This window comes from Cryptomeria japonica, chromosome 6 (genome assembly GCF_030272615.1).
Source record: "Cryptomeria japonica chromosome 6, Sugi_1.0, whole genome shotgun sequence".
Classification (NCBI taxonomy): domain Eukaryota; kingdom Viridiplantae; phylum Streptophyta; class Pinopsida; order Cupressales; family Cupressaceae; genus Cryptomeria; species Cryptomeria japonica.
The window spans coordinates 153347467-153368627 of NC_081410.1; the positions used below are offsets into that span (position 1 = coordinate 153347467).

The following is a 21161-nucleotide window of genomic DNA, read 5'->3' on the forward strand; positions in this document are numbered from 1 at the left end:
GGGGAAAACGGGAAGCAGTAGTTCAACAAGAAGCCAAGTGAAAAACAAAATGTACCTAACCAAATTGGTTAAAACACCAGGTTTCACTGATGAATACCATGATATTTATGACCTTGCTATCCATGGTGAAAAGCGTATCATAGATATTAGATATACATTGTCTAGTAAGGCGGCAGATGCATCTAGGGCAAAATTTTCTATTTTCAACCCAATGTTACAAAAAATAACAAATAAAATCGCATTGTGGGATGTTGGATTCGGAAGCATGGTGTTACCTGAAGTATTCCCTTGCCCTGATTTTGTCATGGTCTGCGCTGAAAATTATGATGAAGATAAAAAAGCAATTGTCAATAAAAATACAAAAGAGGAAATTCTATCCATAAACAAGGGAGAATTTGCTTGTTTGTTGAACCTAGAATTTGAAGCCCAAAATTCAAACGTCCAAATTGACCTTGAAAAGCTGGCAAGGAATTATGAGAGTCTCGATCCAAGTCGCAGAGATTTATTTATCAAAGGTTTAATAAAGATTGGTACTGGTAATGTGTTGGATCAGAATCATAAGCCTCCTTATGATTCTAAAATTTTTGTTCCATGGGTTGAGGATAGTATTTCCTTGCTGTCGTTTTGCTTGGGATTGGAAAATGATAGGGAAGTGGGTGCAAGCCTTCTTGAAATGATTTATAATATCCATTGTGCAAGTCAGCCAGTAAGATATAATTTTATTGATCACATTGTAAAATCCATGCAAAAACAATTACTTATGATAAAAAAAGGTTCTTGTAAGACATTTAGGTTCTCATCCTACTTGTGCTATCTCCTTCTATCCAAGTATTATGCAATATTTGAGACCAACAAGCTTCAAATTGTGAGCTATAAGATTGATGAGAAGACTGGGAAGAGAACAGACTGTCCAATATATGATTGGAGCCCAAAGATAAGGATGCAGGATAACAGAAAGAACTACAACCATTTTGTAGACTTCTTTTTGGCACCAATGTATAATGAAATTACAAGCACTCCAATGCCTAGGTTGCCTATGTCTTGTAGAGATTGCATTCAACTCAGAAGTCAAATAGAATTGGCTAACTGGTTCTTCATGGAAGAATTCACTATGTTAAGGTTTTACGGATCGACAGTAAAACCATATAGACTTCCAATATATGTGACAGAGAGGGTATTTGCATTAGAGTATGTATAGCAATTGGAGAGCACAGATAGGCACTTCCATGGTCAACAAAAGAAAAGCATATTTCCTTCCTTGACTTTCTCATGTGGAGGGTTCACATTTGAGAGAAAAGCATTCATTGTGGCACATGATTTCTTGATAGTTTTTAACTTTGGTGATGAGGGTCTCTGGCAATATGATCCAACCGGTGTAGTTCAAGCAAGGCTTAAGAAAAATGGGAACTCTTCAATGTTATGTCAACATGAAAGTAAACCATTGCTAGAAAAGCTTAGAAACAAGGACTCTTGGGATGAGGTTAAAAAAGAGATGGAGAAAATTGTAGCTGACAATAACATTTCAAATGAAGAAATTTCATCACAAATTATGGAGGGCCAGGGCAATGAGGGCATCCAAAATAGGAGGTCCTACAATTTCTACATAAAATCTGCTAATCCATCTAAGAAAACTATTCCCAAATCAATTCTGCACGAATGTAAAGAGAATTGCTGGACTCAAACCAAAATAAATGATTTTTGGACTATGAGGAGGAATCTCGGTGAGCCAAAGACAAGTGCAGAATTTGAGAGCATCGATGAGGATGCAGAGTTTAGCAAATTGTGGGATATGGAGCATGGTGGGACTGAAGGTGATGATGATGAGCATGAGGTTGTCATTGAGCCCCCTCCAACAACTACTACAGTGCCTAAAATATTAGGTGGAGTCAGTGAGTCCATGAAAGACAAATATAGCAAAGGGGCAAACCTTGTGGAAAAAATGGGTTTTGAAGGTGGTGGTCTAGGTCCCAGAGGAGAGGGCATTTGGTATCTTCTTCAGGTACAACTTCCATCATAGTCAAAATCAAAAGGTCCTTATAAACCAGTCATTAGACTTGATTCTTCAAATTCATCTGGGATAGGTACTACTCATTACCCTCAGGGTCCACCTACATTTGTTTCTAGTTCAAATCCACAACCACCACCACATCATGGTATTCCCATTGGTGGTGAATTAAGTGCCACTGCCACTGGTGGGGAATCTGGGGATAGTATTCCTATTATTGTTTAGTCAAGTGCCGCTGTGATTGGTGGGTCAAAATCAAAAGGTCCTTATAAACCAGTCATTGGACTTGATTTTTCAGATTCGTCACCGATAGGTACTACTCATTACCCTCAGAATCCACCTACATTTGTTTTAGGTTCAAATCCACAACCACCACCACATCATGGTATTCCCATTGGTGGTGAATCAAGTGACACTGCCACTGGTGGGGAATTTGGGGATAGTATTCCTATTATTGTTCAGTCAAGTGCCACTATGATTGGTGATGTTGGCATGGGTACTACTACTGATACTAGTTGTCTTGGTGTTGGACAAGGGCAACGACAAAATATCTCTCGCAAGAGGCCACTAGAGGTAGATACTCAATCTCATACTATTGAGAGTCCCATATCAAGTGCCACTGACACTACAAATCAATCATTTGCAGCTTCAGATCACACACCTCAAAAGACTATGAAAACTACACATGAAAGTGTAAGTGGGAGTGGGACAACATCAGAAACTATTGTTGGTAATCCTAATCCTGGTCAAGCATTAGTTAAAACCATAGGAATAAGTGGAACTGGAGCCTATGGTATTCCTATGTCACCTTTCAAACATTCAATTGCTTTAGCAAGCCCAGATTTTCAATTTCGTGATTACTATGAAAAATATGAACACACAACAAAAACAAATAAAGAAAAAAAGAAAGCATTTCATAGGAATTCCGTGTCTGAAGTTGTAAATGAACAACCTGCAAGGAACAAGTATTTCCAACATATGACCCACAGAAAGATATGATGGAGTTCATGGTTGTTATGCCCCCGGACACATCTAAAGATAAAAATCCACCACACAGTCAGATAGATCCCTCTCAATTTCAAGTTAGCACCTTCCAAATGGATTTTTCCAAAGTACATAATGTGGACAAAATTAGTGTGTCAAAAAGGACTAACGAAGTGGTCTACACTTCACTATTAAAGGTGGAGAGAGAAAAAAATAAACTAGAGAAACAAATAGAAAAGTTACAGGCAGACCTAGAAAATGAAAAATCAAGGAGGAAAGCAGCAGATAGCAAGTGCAATGAATTACAAAAAAGGATAAAAAATTCGGGCTCTACAGTAGAAATTGTAGAGCAGGACAAGAAGGATGCAGAATTGAAGGACCTGACAGAAAAATTGGCTAAAAGCAGTAAAAAAATTGTTGAGGAAAAAGCCAGTTTTCAAAAATTATACAAAAGTTATGAGTTTGCTGCCGCCGAAATGAAAAAATTACAGGACCTATTGGATCATGGCAAGGAAAAAGAAAAACATTTGCAAGAGGAAGTAGAGGAAGAAAGAAAAAAATGTGCACGAATGAAAGAAGACCTGCACAATGCAAATGATAAAATAAAAACTTTGGATGATAGATTCAAAGATAATATGAAAAATACAATGAAGTATATACAAGAAAACATTTGGCAGGAAATAATGCAGAGGAGTGAGAAGTTGTGTGAATGGTTTCAGTTGACTGAAAGTATGAGACAATTTTTTTAAAAAATCAAATGGCACTATGAGAAGAGCACACATGTTTATTCAAAAGAGGAAATGACAAAAAAGATTCTGAAAGTAGTCTACAATTCCAGTGACAGCTACTTGGCATCTAAGGGAATTAAGAGCCGCATTGATGCCATAGTTAAGACATCATCTATCATTCAAAAATGCCAGAAGCTAAGGGAAACATTAGAAGTTATGGACATTTGTGGAAAAAAGATAATGAAGCTGCAAAAAAAGAAACATAATTTGATTAAACTTGGTTTGCCTAAGCCTGTTGACACAGAAAATAAATTCATTGGAGAAGAAGCTTACAAAGAAATCATGGAGAAAAAAATGAAGTCTGATTTAGACTTGCTTCCAAAGGACACAACTCCCAAAAGCTTTCTGGAATTCATCCAACCATTTACAACTCTAAATTCGCTATTGGATAAAACAGTGATGTCAAGTAAATCTTCTAAATATGGAATGTTGATGAAGTTGGAGTTGACTTTCCATAGTTTACAGAATATTGACCTTCCATCAGACGAAGAGTGGAGCACCCTACAAAAACTGGCACAGAATTCTTAAGAATCATAGTATGTATTGCACAATTTTCTTCTTTTATTCTTAATTTCAAGGTTTTTTTTTTTCCTGTTTGCTATTTTGCTAATCCAGCCTATGAATCTAATTTATGAATAGGAAAAAAATAGCACTCGCTATTGCTATTTTGCTAATCCATCCTATGTATCTATGATGCACACTGCAAAACTTCAGCCAGTAAATTTGTATTCTCAAATTCTCCATTGCTTTAACATTTATGCATTTCTCTATTTCTGATTAGTAGGTTTTAGGCACTCCTATAGCTAGTATCTATGTTTAATTTGTCATGACTCATGGCGTGAATTAATATTTAATTTTGAACTTTGTTTTTTGAACAGGAGACATCAAACATGTAACAGATGTTAAATTGCTAATACGGCTTGTGATGGCCATATAAATATATGCTGAGTTTGTGATTTTGATGTTCAGTGTTCACATGTTGCAAACTTGCAATTTGACCTGAAGCTGTTGTTGCTCCCTTGTTTCTATAAAAGGGAATTCAAGGTCATTTGCAATTTTGCAAAGGGTTTTGAAACTTTGTATTCACTTTTGCATGGACATTGGAGAATCACACAGGAGTTGTTGTTGCTCTCTTGTTTCTATAAAAGGGAATTCAGGGTCATTTGCAAAGGGTTCTGAAACTTTGTATTCACTTTTGCAATTGGCATGTAGAATCACACAGATTGGTGTATTACTATTGAATGAAATGTATCATATGGCTATATTTTGAAAGAATTAATGAAAATCTAAGTTCTCGACATGTGTATTACGATTGAATGAAATTTATCATATGGTTCTGAAATATATCACACAGATTTGAGACTCAAACATGTATAAATAAACAATAAACATTTCTGTATCAATAAACACATTATGGTTTTTTTTTATTATGCTATTTTAAATCTGGAAATAGAAAGTTGAAAAATAAAATTACAAATCAATATTAAATTCTAATTGCAAAAAGTCATATGCTTTTGTAATATGAATGATGAGATACAATAATAAGATTAATAAATACCAATCTCTTACAGTTGCCATTCACCCTCATCAAATTCAGTGCTTTCTTGATTCTCATCTGTGGTTTCTTTACTTTGAGACTGAGTCTGCATATCTTCGCCGAACAACATCTCAATGCTACCAGTAGGTCCACTAGTCCCACTGGCACTTTGGTTTGAAGTGTTGCCCAAACCTCTTCTTTCACATTTGGACCTCCAGATTTGCAGTGCCCTATCGTAAGGAAAAGTGTGGACATCATACCTAGATGTATAGAGCCTCAAGCAATTTTCCAAATTTTTGTCTAGTTTGTTTCTTCGCTTTGATTTTAGGAACCCCAAAGCATCGAAAACTCTCTCATCTTCCACCGAACCCAATATCATGGTAAGACATAAATCAACAAGCTTCACATATTTTGGCATTGAATCACGCAAGGATGCGTTCTCAGCTATATATTTCGAAACCCTTGTTACTGATCCCTCTTCCCTGAGGTTCTCCATTTTGGCATATTGTTGTTTCATAGTGTATGCAAAATGAGATGATTTCTCTCAAAGATGAGTTTCGTCTAATATTCCATTTATAGTTACTCCATTCAATTCTCTGGATGTGCAAAATTGTTTTATCCAACTTAGTAGCTTAATTCAAAAATCAGATGCACTGTTGAGGCTCCAATAATGAGGAAACACAATAGACATGGCTTCAAGTAGGTTGTCAGGAGGGAATCTGCTTCTAATTTTTGAGGAAAGATCATATGCAATTTTCTTCACAGAAGTAGTTACAGTCTCAACAATCTTGTCGAAATCTTCCTTTGTAACTCTTGCTAGTTTCTTCCTGGGGCGCTTTCCTGGTTCCTCGGGGTCAACCGTGGCATAGAAGTGCATTGGTATCTCAACTCCTCGTACATTGGCACATACCTCCCCATCTGCACTGATTTGTAAAAAGTTATCAGGATTGTTCAAATCTGTGAGTGTCCACCACTTAACAAATTTTTCATCAGATAGTGTTGGTTCATTTCGATAGAGATTGTTGAGGGTCATGCATGTCATCTTACGCAGCGTAGCATATTCTGCAATATACAAAGCTCTTTTTTGGGTAGCCTTCATAATATTCCTTATTTCCTCTAGCATGGGCAGAAGAGCTACTAAAGTTAAGAGTGTCTCTAAATTACTTAACCTGCCAAGAAGTTCAGGAAATTTCGGTTGATCTGATTCGTCGCGAGTTGTGTGAAATAGTCCAATCAAGGATGGATATTCTGAAAACACTCGATGCGCTGGACCATCCAAAGAGATCCATCTGGTATCATTATCCTTAAGAAGCTTCTTCGCATCAGTTAATCCATCAGCAAAGTGTTGAAATTCCATAAATCGCTTGGGACTTCGACAAAAATGTGAGTAGAGCTCTTTGATTAAAATTTCAATTTTTTTAACTGAAGCAAACTTGCTCACAATTCCAAAAGCTAGATTCATTTTGTGAGCCATGTAGTGAATTGCAGTAATGTACGGTGCAAATGAAGTTCAATCTTTGTACAAAGACCATTCCTGTGACCTTGCATTACTGAAGCTCCATCTACTCCAACACAAACCAATTTTTTGGCTACTGTCATGTCATCCATACCTCCATATTCAATTAAACTTCTCTTTACTAGTTGAAATAAATTTTTCGCTGTCGCACTCTCCTTCATTTTAGCAACAGATAGTAGATGAGGTTGGCGGGTATGATTCTCTATAGTATAAACATGCATGCATACCCATGAAGTATTGTCTACTGCCGTAACTTCGTCTAAAGAAAGTGCAATGAAGTTTGACTCTCTTATTTTTTCTTGTACATCTTCTATTTCAATCTCAGCAAGACAACTTGCCCATTCCCATCCACTGTTTACTGACTAGTGTCTATTAGGATAGTTAGGAACTTTCAAAAAGTGTAATAAACCACTAGTTGATGGGAAATATGTCATAGCACGCCCTCTGCTCAAAATATGAAAAACAACGCTTAACTGAACAGCTTTTCCCAGTTGTTCTATTTGCATTGCTTTTCCAAAAATAGCTTCAATAGAACCTTTAACTTCAGCAGGCTTCGTCTATAATTTCTCATGAAAATAATACTCTTCGGTATTCCTCACATGCTTACATTCATTCTTTGTTTTCCATCTTATCACTGATTTTTCAACCTCGTCTATCATTTGTTTTTCATAAACTTTACCCATATGCTTTTCTATGGTGTCAAATTTTAGCTGCAACCTAATTTCCTTCTTATTTTTCCAAGTGCAAATCTTACACTTGCATTCTATTGGAGGCTCGCCTTCAATTGGATTCTCCACTGGTTCAATGAATGGATACTTCGATGCCCAATTAATTTGAAAATTCCTGACTGACATATCCCACTCCCGATCCTTTTTTGATTGTGGTTCACCATTTTTTGATATGCCTTTTCTTTTCCCCTTCCATGCATTATCATCAATGGAATTATCACCCAAGTCAATTATATCATTTCGGCTAACTTGGGTATCTGCCAGATAATCTTCTTCAAGATCATCCTGATCTGAGATATCAAGTTCACCGCCATCTTCAACATGCGGTGCAGGTGGCGAATTTTGTACTTGTACTTGTGATGATGTACCTTCCTGATTTTCACCAGTACCACAATCTTTTCCCATGCCAAAGTACGAAGACAACGTTCTGCTTTTTGTTGGCCTCTCCTGGCCTTCCCCACATTCAGGTTTCCTACCCCTCTTCCTATTCGACATCTCCAACGAAATAAAGGCTGCCAAAAAAATATCAATTTGCTGAAGAAGCAATAATAGACTATAATGTATAATATACCAGTTCAAAAATATGATCGCTCACCTTTAGGCTTTAGGTAATAGGCAGTCGCCAATACAGTCAACAACAATGATTTTCCTTGGTCTGAAACTTCGCTATTGATCAGAACTCAGAACCTAGAATCCACCAGATTGTGTTGAGATAGATCTGATCTTTGCATGTATTTATACCAATCCTTATATGGTGAATTCCGCGGGAATTTACCAGTATACAAATATTTGGCGAATCCCGTGTAATTATAACATGACTTATGTAATTTTCGAGGCGATTATAGGTTGTCCAAATATGACTTATGTAATTTTCGAGGCGATTATAGGTCGTCCAAATAATAGGCGAATAGCGAATACAATATAGTTGGCGAAAGTTGGGGTGATTGGAGACACGCGTTGGCAAGATATCGGGCGAATTGGGTCCCCCCGGATAACAAATCTTCACATGCCTATAGGCGAATTAAGGTCATCTATTAAGGCAACCTCGGAGAGTGTAGGTGAAATAATTAAATTTACCTTGTATCCACCATATATTGTATTGGCGAAATCATCGCATAGAAACATTTAATTGCATAAAACATATGGCGATCGGGCCATGACGTTGACGGAAATTGATAATGTTCTGGTGACATGGCCACCCCCATATGGTACAAAATATTTGCCATTTCCGACAGGGCCGACTTGAAAAATTTGCCATTGGCGAATATTCGCCACTAAAGTAATCGCTGACCTCGAGGCTCATCTCTGAGCTTGACTCATTTAAAATCATGCATGCCTTTAGGGAAGGCAATAGAGTGCTAGATGCTCTGGCAGCCATTGGACTAAATCTCTCAAGCTTGAGATGTTGGAGGAGTCACAATTCCCTCCTGGACCATGTTAACTTCCTTCTTCAGGAAGAGAAATAAAAAATTCTTATTAATGATTGAGTTGCTTCCAAGTATTTTCCTTACTCTCCTCTCTTCCCTTGGGGTGGTCTAGAGGTGTTGGTTTCATAATTCAAATTATGAGAATATCCCTTCGATCTTTTCTGATGTGGTTGTGACTCGTTTGACTAGTCTGGTGGTGATTGACGTGTTGCTTTGTTGGTAATTCCTTTGGGCTTACATCGTCATGATGAGGTACGATTGGATTGTCAATGTGTTCGTTGTCATCAGTATTTGCTGGCTCTTCATGCCTTGTAACCAGGAAATCATTTCTAAAAGTGATTTCAATTTTTCCCATTCGCCCAACTTCATGTCTCATTTATTGACGTCGGGCTCACATACTTCCCATTATCTTTTCTCGGCTTGCTTCTCGAAAGGTCTCTGCAACTTTCTTTGCAAATTTTTTTCATGACTAAAGAAGCTTTGTTGGCAGAGGATATGGGGGGTGACAAAGTTAGATACGAATTGGATAATCCGGATGATTTCAAAAATGACCCCCTGGTCTGGAATTTCTGCTTTGAAGGAGGGGTTGCCGATTTTTTAGAATGTCTGCAGGGCCACGATGAGCAGCTCTCGGCTGCTTTTGCCTCCTCCTAGTCTGGGAGGCGTGTCTCGGTGGGCGACATTTCCTTTGATGTATCTGAGGAGACTATTTCCTAGGCTACGAAGCTAACCCTTGACGGTCAATGCTGGAAGCGTACTGACCATGTTGCCAATAGCGAAGGTTTGAAACGATTCTTTCGCAACTGCGAAGAACCTGTCAAACGCCAGGGTGGGTTTGCTCGAGAGGAGCTCAAACACCCATGGAACATGATCTGCCTTATGATCATGAAGTACTTCACTCTCGAGGGCAAGAACAAGGTATTCTACTACTATCATTTGCCCCTTCTCAATCATTTCCACAATAATAATTTGCTTTGTCTACCTTTTATTTACTGCACTCTATTGAAAGCTTTGTTAAAGACACCATGAATCCCAAGCATGGGGATAAGCCGCCCTACCTCCTTCACCAAGGCCTCATTTATAGGCTGTATAAATTCCATGAGGCCCTTTGCCACCCCGAAACCTCTCGCTCTCTCAGCCCCCCATGCCTACTCCTCAGCAGCTTGTCGCCCTATCTATGACCTTCCCTAGATTTTTCTAGTATCCTCATGAAGGCTTTGCTACAACCACCATGTCTCTGCCTTCTTATGCCTCTATTGTTTCTTTATCTACGGTCTCCCCCAGTTTGAATTTGTCAGCCTCTCCCAGTGCTTCCCACTCCCTATCTAAGGGCAAAGGAAAAACCCCTGTTAAATGCAAACGTATTGTCTTTGATGGCAATTCATCCTCTGAGGATGCTGAGAATGACAATCCTTCCCCTGTTTCTGAGGTTAAAAGGAGATCCTCTAGACTGGCTTCCAAAAGCCGCAAGAATAAGACCCCGGTGATCGAAAATATTGACTCGGAGGAGGACCCCATTGGGGACAAGGAGGGAGAGGACCCTAATACCACTATGGGGGCCGCTGATGGGATGCTGTGGATGTGGATATGACTAGGGACCCCATGGTTCCAACCACTATTGGTGCCGCTAACACGGGCAATTTTGGGATGCAAACCTAGGACCCTATTATTGTTAAGGATACGTTCCCTATGAACATGGGCTTTGAGGGTGTCATGGGTGAGGAAATTTCTGATAACAAAGCCTTGGACTTTGGTAACTTGGACCTCAATTTAAAGATGGCAGAACATGTGATGCAATCTCTCCCCCTAATGGGCCTGGGTAATGACATTAACAACCCCTTTGCTGAAGATGTGCCCAAGGAGATGGAAAAGACTACGGATGACATGGTTGTTGTGAACCCCCAGGGTGTCCCTACTCTACAGAGAATGGAAAAGTTGCATATGGACGTGTTGGACATCGCGGAGAGGATTGAAAACCTGGCCCCCGTGCTTGAATTGCAAGCTATCATGGACAATGTCAACCGACTTAAGAGCAAGATGGAGGCCTGGGATGCCCAAATGGCGAGTCTTAACAAATTTCATTTGCAGGTGTTACATAGCTCGATGCTCACCCTCTCTTTGCTTAGGGAACATACTGCGGACACGGAGGAGGATAAGTAAGAGGCTAGGGACCTTTACAAGTTCTTGTCCAATGAATGGAACAATGCCATGGATGCCACTGGGGTGTGCAAGTACCCTTGTAGCTTGTTTTTGTGTTTTCTACTGTTATTTCTGATTTCTAAAGACTTGGTCTCTTTTTGTTGTTAGTTGTTGTTAATGTTGTTATATTGTTGTTTCTGCACTGTGGTTTCGTTAATAGTTATGCTATATAAAGGGTCAGTGCCCTTGTTCTCACTGCTTTATTAATAAAAAACAATGATTCAATAATTAAAAATTAAAATAAATATTTTTATTACTATTCAAAATTATAATAATTAAAAATTAGAACAAAGATTTTTATTATAAGTAATGCCACTATATGACACTTGTTCTAAGATAGTCAAAAGAAACAATAGATGTTAAAAATAATACTAATAGAAGAGAAGAGGAGTCAATGCCATGCGATTCACCTTGACAAAAAACTGAATTTTATAAAAAAAATTTGGGTTCAAACATGCCATTAAAACTAAATCTTAATTTTTCCAACTCACTTGTAACTAAATTATCAAAATAAAAAAAATAAAAATTGTTCAAACATGTCACCAAAAATCACACCCAGCAACCAAAAAAACACAATGATTAGAATTGAGAGCGGAGCGTTGGAGCCTAATGCCAGCCCAGATGCTTTCTTCAGGGAGAGCTCGATTTTTGTTTACGCAACACACAGCTTTAATAAATTTTGTTTAGAATCGGCTTGAACGTCGGAAGAGCTTGCCGTTGGAACACTGGAGCCTAGCCGTTGGGAGATTGATGCTTGAACGTTGGAGCCTAAGGCCAGCTGGACTAGCCATTGGAGATTCATGCATTTGAAGTCATGGTCTATAAAATCAGGGCAAGAGAGGGTAAGAGGATTTGTGGTAGGGACTGGTAGTGGGACTGAGATTCATACATTCGAAGCCATGGCCTATAAAATCAGGGCAAGAGAGATAGAGATTCATACATTTGAAGCCATGCTCTGTAAAATCAGGGTAAGAGAGGGAGAGAGGATTTGTGGCAGTGGGACTGAGCTTTGCATTTACATTGGAGTGTTGGGTTATTGGACATATGGTGCTTACGGAATTATTTCTCTCTTTGAAAGATTTAGAAACTGAGGTGTGTTAAAGTTTGTTAGCTCTATCCTCTCTTTCTCAATTTGCTAAACATTTTCCTTTCATGTAGTAAGGCATAGTTACCCTGCTTTCTTTAAATGTTGGTCAGTCATAATTTTGTAGGTTTTTCTTTTTCCCATCCCCTGTCTCTCATTTGTTTGAATAAAATGTTCCTTGTTTTGATTTACAGTCCCAACGTGCGATGAAACTCTCGGTTCATGGCTAAAAGGGCTTGATAGTGAGCTGGTTGTGATCGATCAGGTATGTCTCATGAGTCCAGACGACTTCTTTTTTAAAATTTAGCTATTTAGCTATTTTGTAGAACCTGTTATTATTCTGTTCTTTATAAATTTAAATAGATTTTTCTTTTGTTAAATGAGCCAGTACTTACTAGATTGATTTATATTTTTACTACTCTGTTAAATAAGCCTTCTCAAATAGGGTCACTCTATTCCATTGAATGCCCTTCTATGATGTAAAACCTTATTATATCATAAATAGAGCTTTATAGAACTCAAGGTTTACATAATTAAATTGACCCCACTCGCTGGATGTTTCCTTTGGAGAGATGTCCACTGCACTTAGAAATAGGTGCTACAGTTTGCTTAGATTTTGTAGCCAACTTGCAAACCCATGGCTCTGAAATCTTGTTGGATAATTGGAGAATGAAATCTGATTTACCCTGGAGCTGCTAAGGTGGTTTGCTGGTGTCATGCTATCAATGTGAGAAGCTGATGAACTGAAACTTTGATGCAATCTCCCTAGTTTTTTCTAAGAACACTGTTACTTCCATAGATTTATTCTATTAGTTCTAGTATTTTGTTCCTCTTGACCGGAAGGTTTTTTTAATAGGTTCTCCCCGGTTATTTTCCCAAGAGGAAGCCATGGCTCTCTCTATTTGAGTTTTAGCATTTCATTTTTTCTTAGACCCAATTTTTTTCTCAACGATTGGTTTCCCTCATTATTTCCTCCTTTCTCATGATTGGAAGGAACACCTATTTCTTCTCGTTTTGGTTTAATAAAGAGGAGATATGATGCCCTTTGCTGGGGCCTCCCAGTCATATAATATAGATGTACCTGATGAATCTTTGCGGTATTTGAGATAACTGCTACAGTTTTATCGGCAACATGATTTTATGTTGGTGCATGATGCAAGACAACTCCTTGTCTTACAAATTCAAATTTCAAAATACAAACATAGTCTCGCTGTTACAAATAAACTCAACACAATTTTTACTTTATTCATCAAATGCATCTCAATATGCAAATCGTTCTATATACAATTGGACAACATTGGCCTCTCTCAATAGGCTCTTCTCAATCTGCACAGACAAACACCCTCTGCTCAATATTCTTATTCTCTACGTACTATTCCCCTTTCATGTACTTGGGCCGATGCCACTCCTGTTGGCCACACACCTCCACATCGTCTTTCTATTCTGAGTTATATTGCATTTCTACATCTTGGTAATTCAAAGCCGTTTCATATGGTTAGATGGTGTTTTTTCTTCTTCCTTTGAAACTCTTTATTTCTTCCAATGCCTCTATCCTTACTCAGCTGGCTGTGTAGCTTCTTGACCTTTCAATTTTGCTTATTCGGTCAACTTTACTTTATTCTCCACATTGCCCCTTCGCCTTTCCTTGGCTAACAGTAATCTGCAATCAATTTTCAGCCACATGATGTTTGGGCAATGAATCAACTTCCACACCTACCAGCGACAGTTTCTAAGCCCTTTCAACAAGTCCATTTTGGCCGTTCATATCCTGCAGTCATTGAAATTCATTTCAATGAGACAATCATTCAATCAGTTCACATGTCACGTCGATGGTTCCATATTTCTCATACGTGTCCATGAAACTACATTTCGAATGAAGCATTTTGTCAAATGGATCACATGGCATGCATTTGCTTCCACATTTTGCGCACATGTCTACCAGGGTAACTGCGATTATCATTTATGCTTTGATGGATATCCAAACTCTGTTTCAAAACTCGCAATTTCCCTTTTTATTAAACTGTGAACGCGTTGGCTTTCCAGATCTCATATTTTCAACTCGATGGAATATGCATTGAAAACTTTCCCCAAAACATAATTCTATTGCCCTTTTGTTTGGACCTTAACCCAATATGTGGCGAAAAAACATCTTGACTCGGTTTAATGATTCCTGATAGAGTTGAAGTGATGCCAAGATTTCATTTTTGAACTCATCCCCATTCGCAATATCAGCTACTAACCCCATTATGCCACAAAAGCAGATGATATCAATGGCAAGCTGAAAAACTGAAAAAGAAAGATGCCAAAACCAAACTGAAGAAGATCGCTTATCCATCTTCTGTGCTTCTGCACCAGTGCACCACCATCATTCTATGCCAAACTTTCATATAGCTGTTAGCAGAATTATATGTTCTGAAGGTTGACTTTCCCTTGGAAGAATAGTACAGTTTACATGGGGAAACTTTATTTGTAAATTTTCTCGTATAATTGCTGCTGTTATCTGCAAATGTTTTCCAATTTAAATCTAATAGAAAGACATACACTCCAAGAACATGCCTAGTTTTTCTTGTGCATTCTCCAACTTCTCACATGTCGTACCATGCTTTGTTTCCTTAAGATACCTGTCTAGTCATTCACTAAACAAACTTTATAGAATTTACTCAAGCTTAGATAAAAAGCCCGCAGTTCACAATTCTGAAAGTAAGGAATTTTTATGCCTTCTAGAACCTTTCTTGTCTGATAAAGATCTTGTTGTGATATCTCATCTACAAGTCCTGACCTCGAAATATTCGACAATCTTGTGAGAGTTGCGGCCTAATGGTTCATTGTAAACGATTTGTCCTTTTTTCATCAAAAGTAACTGAATCCATTGTAGGTAGAAATTATTATCGATCACTGAAACTAACGATATAAGATAGTCTCAACTAAGATATTCTCTCACCTCATCAAATACTTCAAAGATGTCAATTCTAGGCTAATGAACAGTACATACAACAGTTCTTCCAGCATCAACAATACTACAGAGTTCACATGTCAATTGCAGTAGCTCTTGTAGTCCAGAAATGGGTTCATCCATGAAAATTGAAGAGCGAATTGCAACAATCTCTACAGCAATTGTCAACCTTTTTCTTTGTTCAGTTGATAACCCAGTGACATAATGCATCCCTTAAGTTGTCCAACTCCACATACTCCATGACCTAATGAAAAAATGCCTTGTAGGCCTACCAATGCATACCTTAAGTTGTCCAACTCCACATACTCCATGACCTCGTGAGCAAATGCCTGCAAATTGGAAACTGCACATTTAGTAACATGGCACCGTACAGTTACACTATCTCAACACTAAAAAGAGCCTAGTTGCCTAAGAAAATATGTAGTTGTGAACTTCACAGTTTTAGTTACTGTTGCAACATCTTTTGCAAGACAGAGATATGTCGAATGTATTAATGATTCCCAGACAGAAATGGATCTCAACTCTCCAACATTGGAAGGGATCTTCGCCAACGAAATCCAACTGATATCTAATGTTTTAAATATTCAAGTTTAAACAAAGAGGAATGGATCTCACTTGCCAAACCCAAATATAAGAAAGCCAGCTGTGTAACAGGGTTACCTAATTCATATTTTACCATGACTGGAAGCTGTTGTACTCACTTGTAATTTCATATTCTGGGTATGCAACTAAAAGACGAATAGAGTTTAGCCATATGACCAACAAAAAATTCACTTCATTTGGAAACCCAATCTAGCAAGATGACGACACTTAGGAGCTTTTTAATCTGCTGTAATTGCTGAATAATAATGTTTATCTTTCTTTTAGCATCCCGATTATAATACTATGATGAATCATTGATACACTGAAATCCATGTGGACTCAAAAATAGATTGTGAAATTCCTATGAACTTCAAAATGGATTGAGAATCTAATCTTGATTTTCTTGGATCATTTGCCTTTTCTTGAAGAGAAGTCATCCCCATTTCATCGTGTTGTAGTTGTGGAAAATATTTTTGGAACTATTTTAAGTGTGGAGCACTTAGCCTGATCTCCATACTACTTCACCTTGACTCGGAGTGTGGAGTATCGAAGAAGAGACTCTATGAAACTAAAGAGCAGAAAACAAGTGTCAATAGAAGCTCTTAATTATTTAAGAGACACTATGACTTTGAATACACTTACATCCTACAAAAGAAACAAAGAATTGTTTTGGGAGTGCACCACAACGTTTTTGAGGTTCAAAACAGCTTTGTTAACAAAATACAAATGCAAGATTATATCAGCACAATAAATAACATATTCAGCAGCAAAAGCCCCTATGCTTTTTATAGGATACACTAATATCTTTTAATCTTTGCAAATGAGGTCACTCAGAAACATCCATATACTTGGAGTTTCCGAAGATGGCCTCAAATAGGTGATTGGTAGCAAACATTATATTTTCTGTTACTAACTAATGGCATTTCCTTCTTCAAGCAACTTAAGGCAGCAAGATTCTCTCTCCTCTACTTGTTTATTATACTATCATGACAGAAGCCCAATGAAAAACCTTTCAAGTGACACATGAGAGAGATCAAATAAACAGGATCAGGGCTCCTAACTCAGCCGATTTACAGATATATATCTGCACTTTGTGTATATTCCATAAGAAGCTTTAGGATCAAATTTATCCTTACAATATGTAAACAAGTATCAGGATCAAAGTTATCCTTACAACATGTAAACACGTATCAGGACAATAGATACATTGCCATACAATTTATCTGACTTAATCCAACTTGGATAGTTATTGAATAGATAAGTTCGATCAATCCTCTAAATGATACTGACAACCGGGTTAAATCTGTAATTTAACAGTGACAGTTTGGATCAGCTGCCTAAAGGGACAGTTTTATAGTTATGTCTTTACAAGTTACTCTGTCTTCATCATGATACAGAAAAATCCCTTACCTGTCTACAATTTCTTGTTGTTGCTAAAATAAGACAAATAGGAAGCACCTGCCTCTATATAATACTAAGAGGTTAACACAAATCATAAGAGGGCATACTTCCTACTCAGATTATGCTCATAGCCTTGAGCAGTCCTCATGAAACTAAACACTTCTCAAAAAATTATCCTACCTATTCCTCCACTATTCCACACTACCTTGGATGAACTAGACTACAACATTGTATCCCAGTTCGCATGAAGTTGTTTTTAAACTCAAGTAGATTATTGATGTGCAATTTAATCACATTGAGTAGCAAATTTCTAAATTGGAAGAAGATATTTGAATGAAGTTTAATGATATCAGATTTTCACAATCCCTAGAGATACTGCGAAATTGTTTCTGGATTAGATAGTATTAAAAAAAATTTGCATCAATTTTTCAGATCATACTCAGATGATTTGAAACGAGGATCACAGTACGTAGTTTAGGATCAGAGAGGAGATGCAAATTATGCAGATTATGAATAAGTAGCTATTTACATACCCCCTTCCTACCAATATGATGTCCCAATGTAGTCTGAAAACTGGCCATCTTTTCTGATAACAAGGAAGCTTCTAACCAGCTTCCAAGCATGATCATGCAAATTGGTGTGCTTATGCAGAGATGAAAATGGACACGTGATCATGCAAATTGGTGTGCTCCACGGCCCACTGGCCGTTATGTCCCCCATGGTTTTAAGTTTTAACTAATGTCTTCTTTACTGTTTTTCACTTTTCCTTTTTTATATGGTTTGTCATTTGATGACAAAAAGTAAGATGAATATGGCATGCACTAGATTAGATCTCACAACCTATATATATGTTTTACTGAATATGCTTCTGGATTTGTAATCTTTTGGTGGGCTCAGGTGTCCTGCCCAAAACAGAACACAAACCTACTTAGAAATCATAAGTTTCCCATGCAAAGTGCTTCATCTTATTGAGTCGGTGATACAAAAAATTTGAGAAGCCAGAAATCTAGATCAGTTCCAAAACCAAAGGATGTCACAATTTAAAAAAAAAGAAGATTTGCTTAGAATTTTTTTTCAGCCATAGCTCTGTAAGTTTTTTTTCCATCCCCTGTTTCTCATTTGTTTGAATAAAATGTTTGAATATACACATTGGCATGCGGTATGAGTTCAACGAGTATTATGCAGAGGAATACAAATTGCACCTCAATGTTCTTCAATGCTCTGCACCTCCCATTTTGATTGGCACATTACAACATACAGTCAATGAAAATACAATTTGCATATGTTTGACTAGTATACCCATATCATGGCTGGATAATATCAATTAGTCATTTGCAAAGTATCCAGATTATAACTGAATGGAATTTTTTTTCTTCTTCTTCTTCATCTGAATGGAATTTTGTTGGAAAAATACAGACATTAGTGAAGGCCAATTTTCATCTCTTAATTTACATGTTTTGCATGAGTGACAATTTAAAAGGAGGTTTGGACAAGTGAGAACTTGAACATAGAAAATTCATTGGAGGATTTGTGCACAATGATGAAAGTTGAAAAGGGATCAATGTATAATATTGTTTAATAATGGAGTGGAAGAATAAAACATGTAAATTGATTATTATCATTATTTATTGTAAACATTCCTCAACAATTATAATCAACAAAGATATACCATTTTTTTTTTGAGGAGGGGTAGAAATATCCCTCCAAAAACTCTCAAAGATGGCCATGGACATCTTTGAGAGTCTTTCTTGCTTCTCTACTAGTATTATTTTGTTTCATTTTGTATTTTATTGTTTTAAATTGGTCAAAAATATAATTGCTGTAATTTTTTTAAATGGTAATAAGTTTTATGTTAACTAAACACAATCTTAAAAGTTAATAAAAATAATTTCTTTATTTTCAATTAAAATGATTACTTTACATAAATGTCCATCAAAATTCAACATTATTTTTATTTCATGATGTATTATTTTAAATATTATATATATTTATTTTTTAAATATTAACCAAAATTATTATATATGATTATATTTTTTTATAATTGACAAATACTCTTTATATATGATTATATTTGAAACTACACCATAAAGTAATCATATATATTTTTTTAAATATAGTATAAAAATACCCTTCTAATATACCACATGTTTAATTATATTTGAAACTACACAATAAAATAATCATTTTTTTTTTAAATATACTATAAAAATACACTTTCTTTAATATAGCACATGTTTAGTTAAAGTTTATAAGGAAATAAGCAATCATAGTATTAATTTGATTTTATGTGAATATTAGGTTTTGAAGTGAGCAAATATTAGGTTTTGAATTGACTAGTTTGTATGTGTAATATGTGGTTAAATTGCATGGTTTTTCTAATGGTTTTGTGCATTTTAGGGTTGAATAAAGGTTGTCTTTCTCAAGGTTGCATGGCATACATGTATGGTGTTGCATCAAATGTGAATTAGTGTTGGTAGTACATATGTAAGTTAGACATATGCATGTAATTGATTAATATAAAATGCAAAATGGTCTAGTACATATTACATGGTTAAATGTTATGTCATGTAAATAGGGTTGTTATTCATTAAAGTTGTATGGTGCGCTTATGTGAATTAAACTTTGACATTTATGCAATTGATGTCTATAGTATACATTTGTGAATTAAATTTGTATGATGCATATTGTGTGCTCATGTGCATTAGGATTGAATGGTATTTATATCATTGAGTTATAGTATACATTGTGTGCTCATGTGTATTAATATAAAATGTAAAATGGTGTGCTTATGTGAATTGAACTTTGACATTTATGTAATTGAAGTCTATAGTATACATTTGCGAATTAAATTTGTATGATGCATATTGTGTGCTCATGTCATTGAGTTATATGTGATTGATTTGTATGTCATGTATAGTACATGAAGATGATTCATGTTATTGTTGTGTTATGTGTCCAATGTGTATTCTCTCCATGTTGTGCCCATAAACTTACTTTTTATTAAAGTTGTATGGTGATCTAATGTGAATTAGGCTTTGTATACATATTTTTATTATGTAATATTTATGTTATGATTACGTCATATATGTAAATTGAATTTGTAACGTGTATTTTCTCTTTGGTGTGTACATAAACTTATTTTTTATCAAAGTTGTATGGTGACCTAATGTGAATTAGGCCAATTGACTTGTATGCTATGATTCCATCACATGTGTAAGTTGATTTTGTATGGTGTATGTTGTGTGCTTGTGTGCATTAGAATTGGATAGTATTTGTATCATTGGGTTACAGGTGATTGATTTGTATTTCATACATGCCATACAAATCCGAGTTACACGCGATGTAATCAATCATAACATAAAATTAATTTAAACAAGAAAATGTATACAAGTCAATTGCATATATGCCAATTCATGTTAAGGCCATATTGTGTGGAATGTGTATGTGCATATATTTTTTATTTTTGTGTTGCACCAAGTGTGTATATAGAATATTTTTTAATAAATTTGTGTGGTGACCTAATACAAATTAGGCTTTGGCATTTATGTAATTGAATTTTAGATATTTTCTTGTTTAGACATATTAAGGATGTCTTGTGTGGAATGTGTATGTGCATATATTTTTTACATTTGTGTTGCAAAAAGTGTGTATATAGAATACTTTTTTATTAAATTTATGTGGTGACCTAATACGAATTAGGCTTTGGCATTTATGCAATTGAATTTTAGAAATTTTCTTGTTCATACAAAATTTAAGTTATGATAACATCACATGAAAATTGAATTTATATGGTGTATGTTGTATGCATTAGGCAATGGTATTTATATTATTGGGTTGGATTTACATTATTGTGATTGATTTGTATTTGATATAATCATAACATAAATTTATTATGGTATTTATATTATTGAGTTGGATTTACATTATTGTGATTGATTTGTATTTGATATAATCATA

General features: G+C 36.2%; 1 long non-coding RNA gene across 1 annotated transcript; it reads left to right on the top strand.

Annotated features, from left to right (window-relative positions):
- Positions 1–11753: 11753 nt before the first annotated feature.
- On the top strand, positions 11754–20228 carry LOC131035137 (uncharacterized). Its single transcript, XR_009103913.2, has 3 exons — positions 11754–12276; positions 12463–12533; positions 19602–20228. It is a non-coding gene; the product is annotated as an uncharacterized LOC131035137 (long non-coding RNA).
- Positions 20229–21161: the final 933 nt, after the last annotated feature.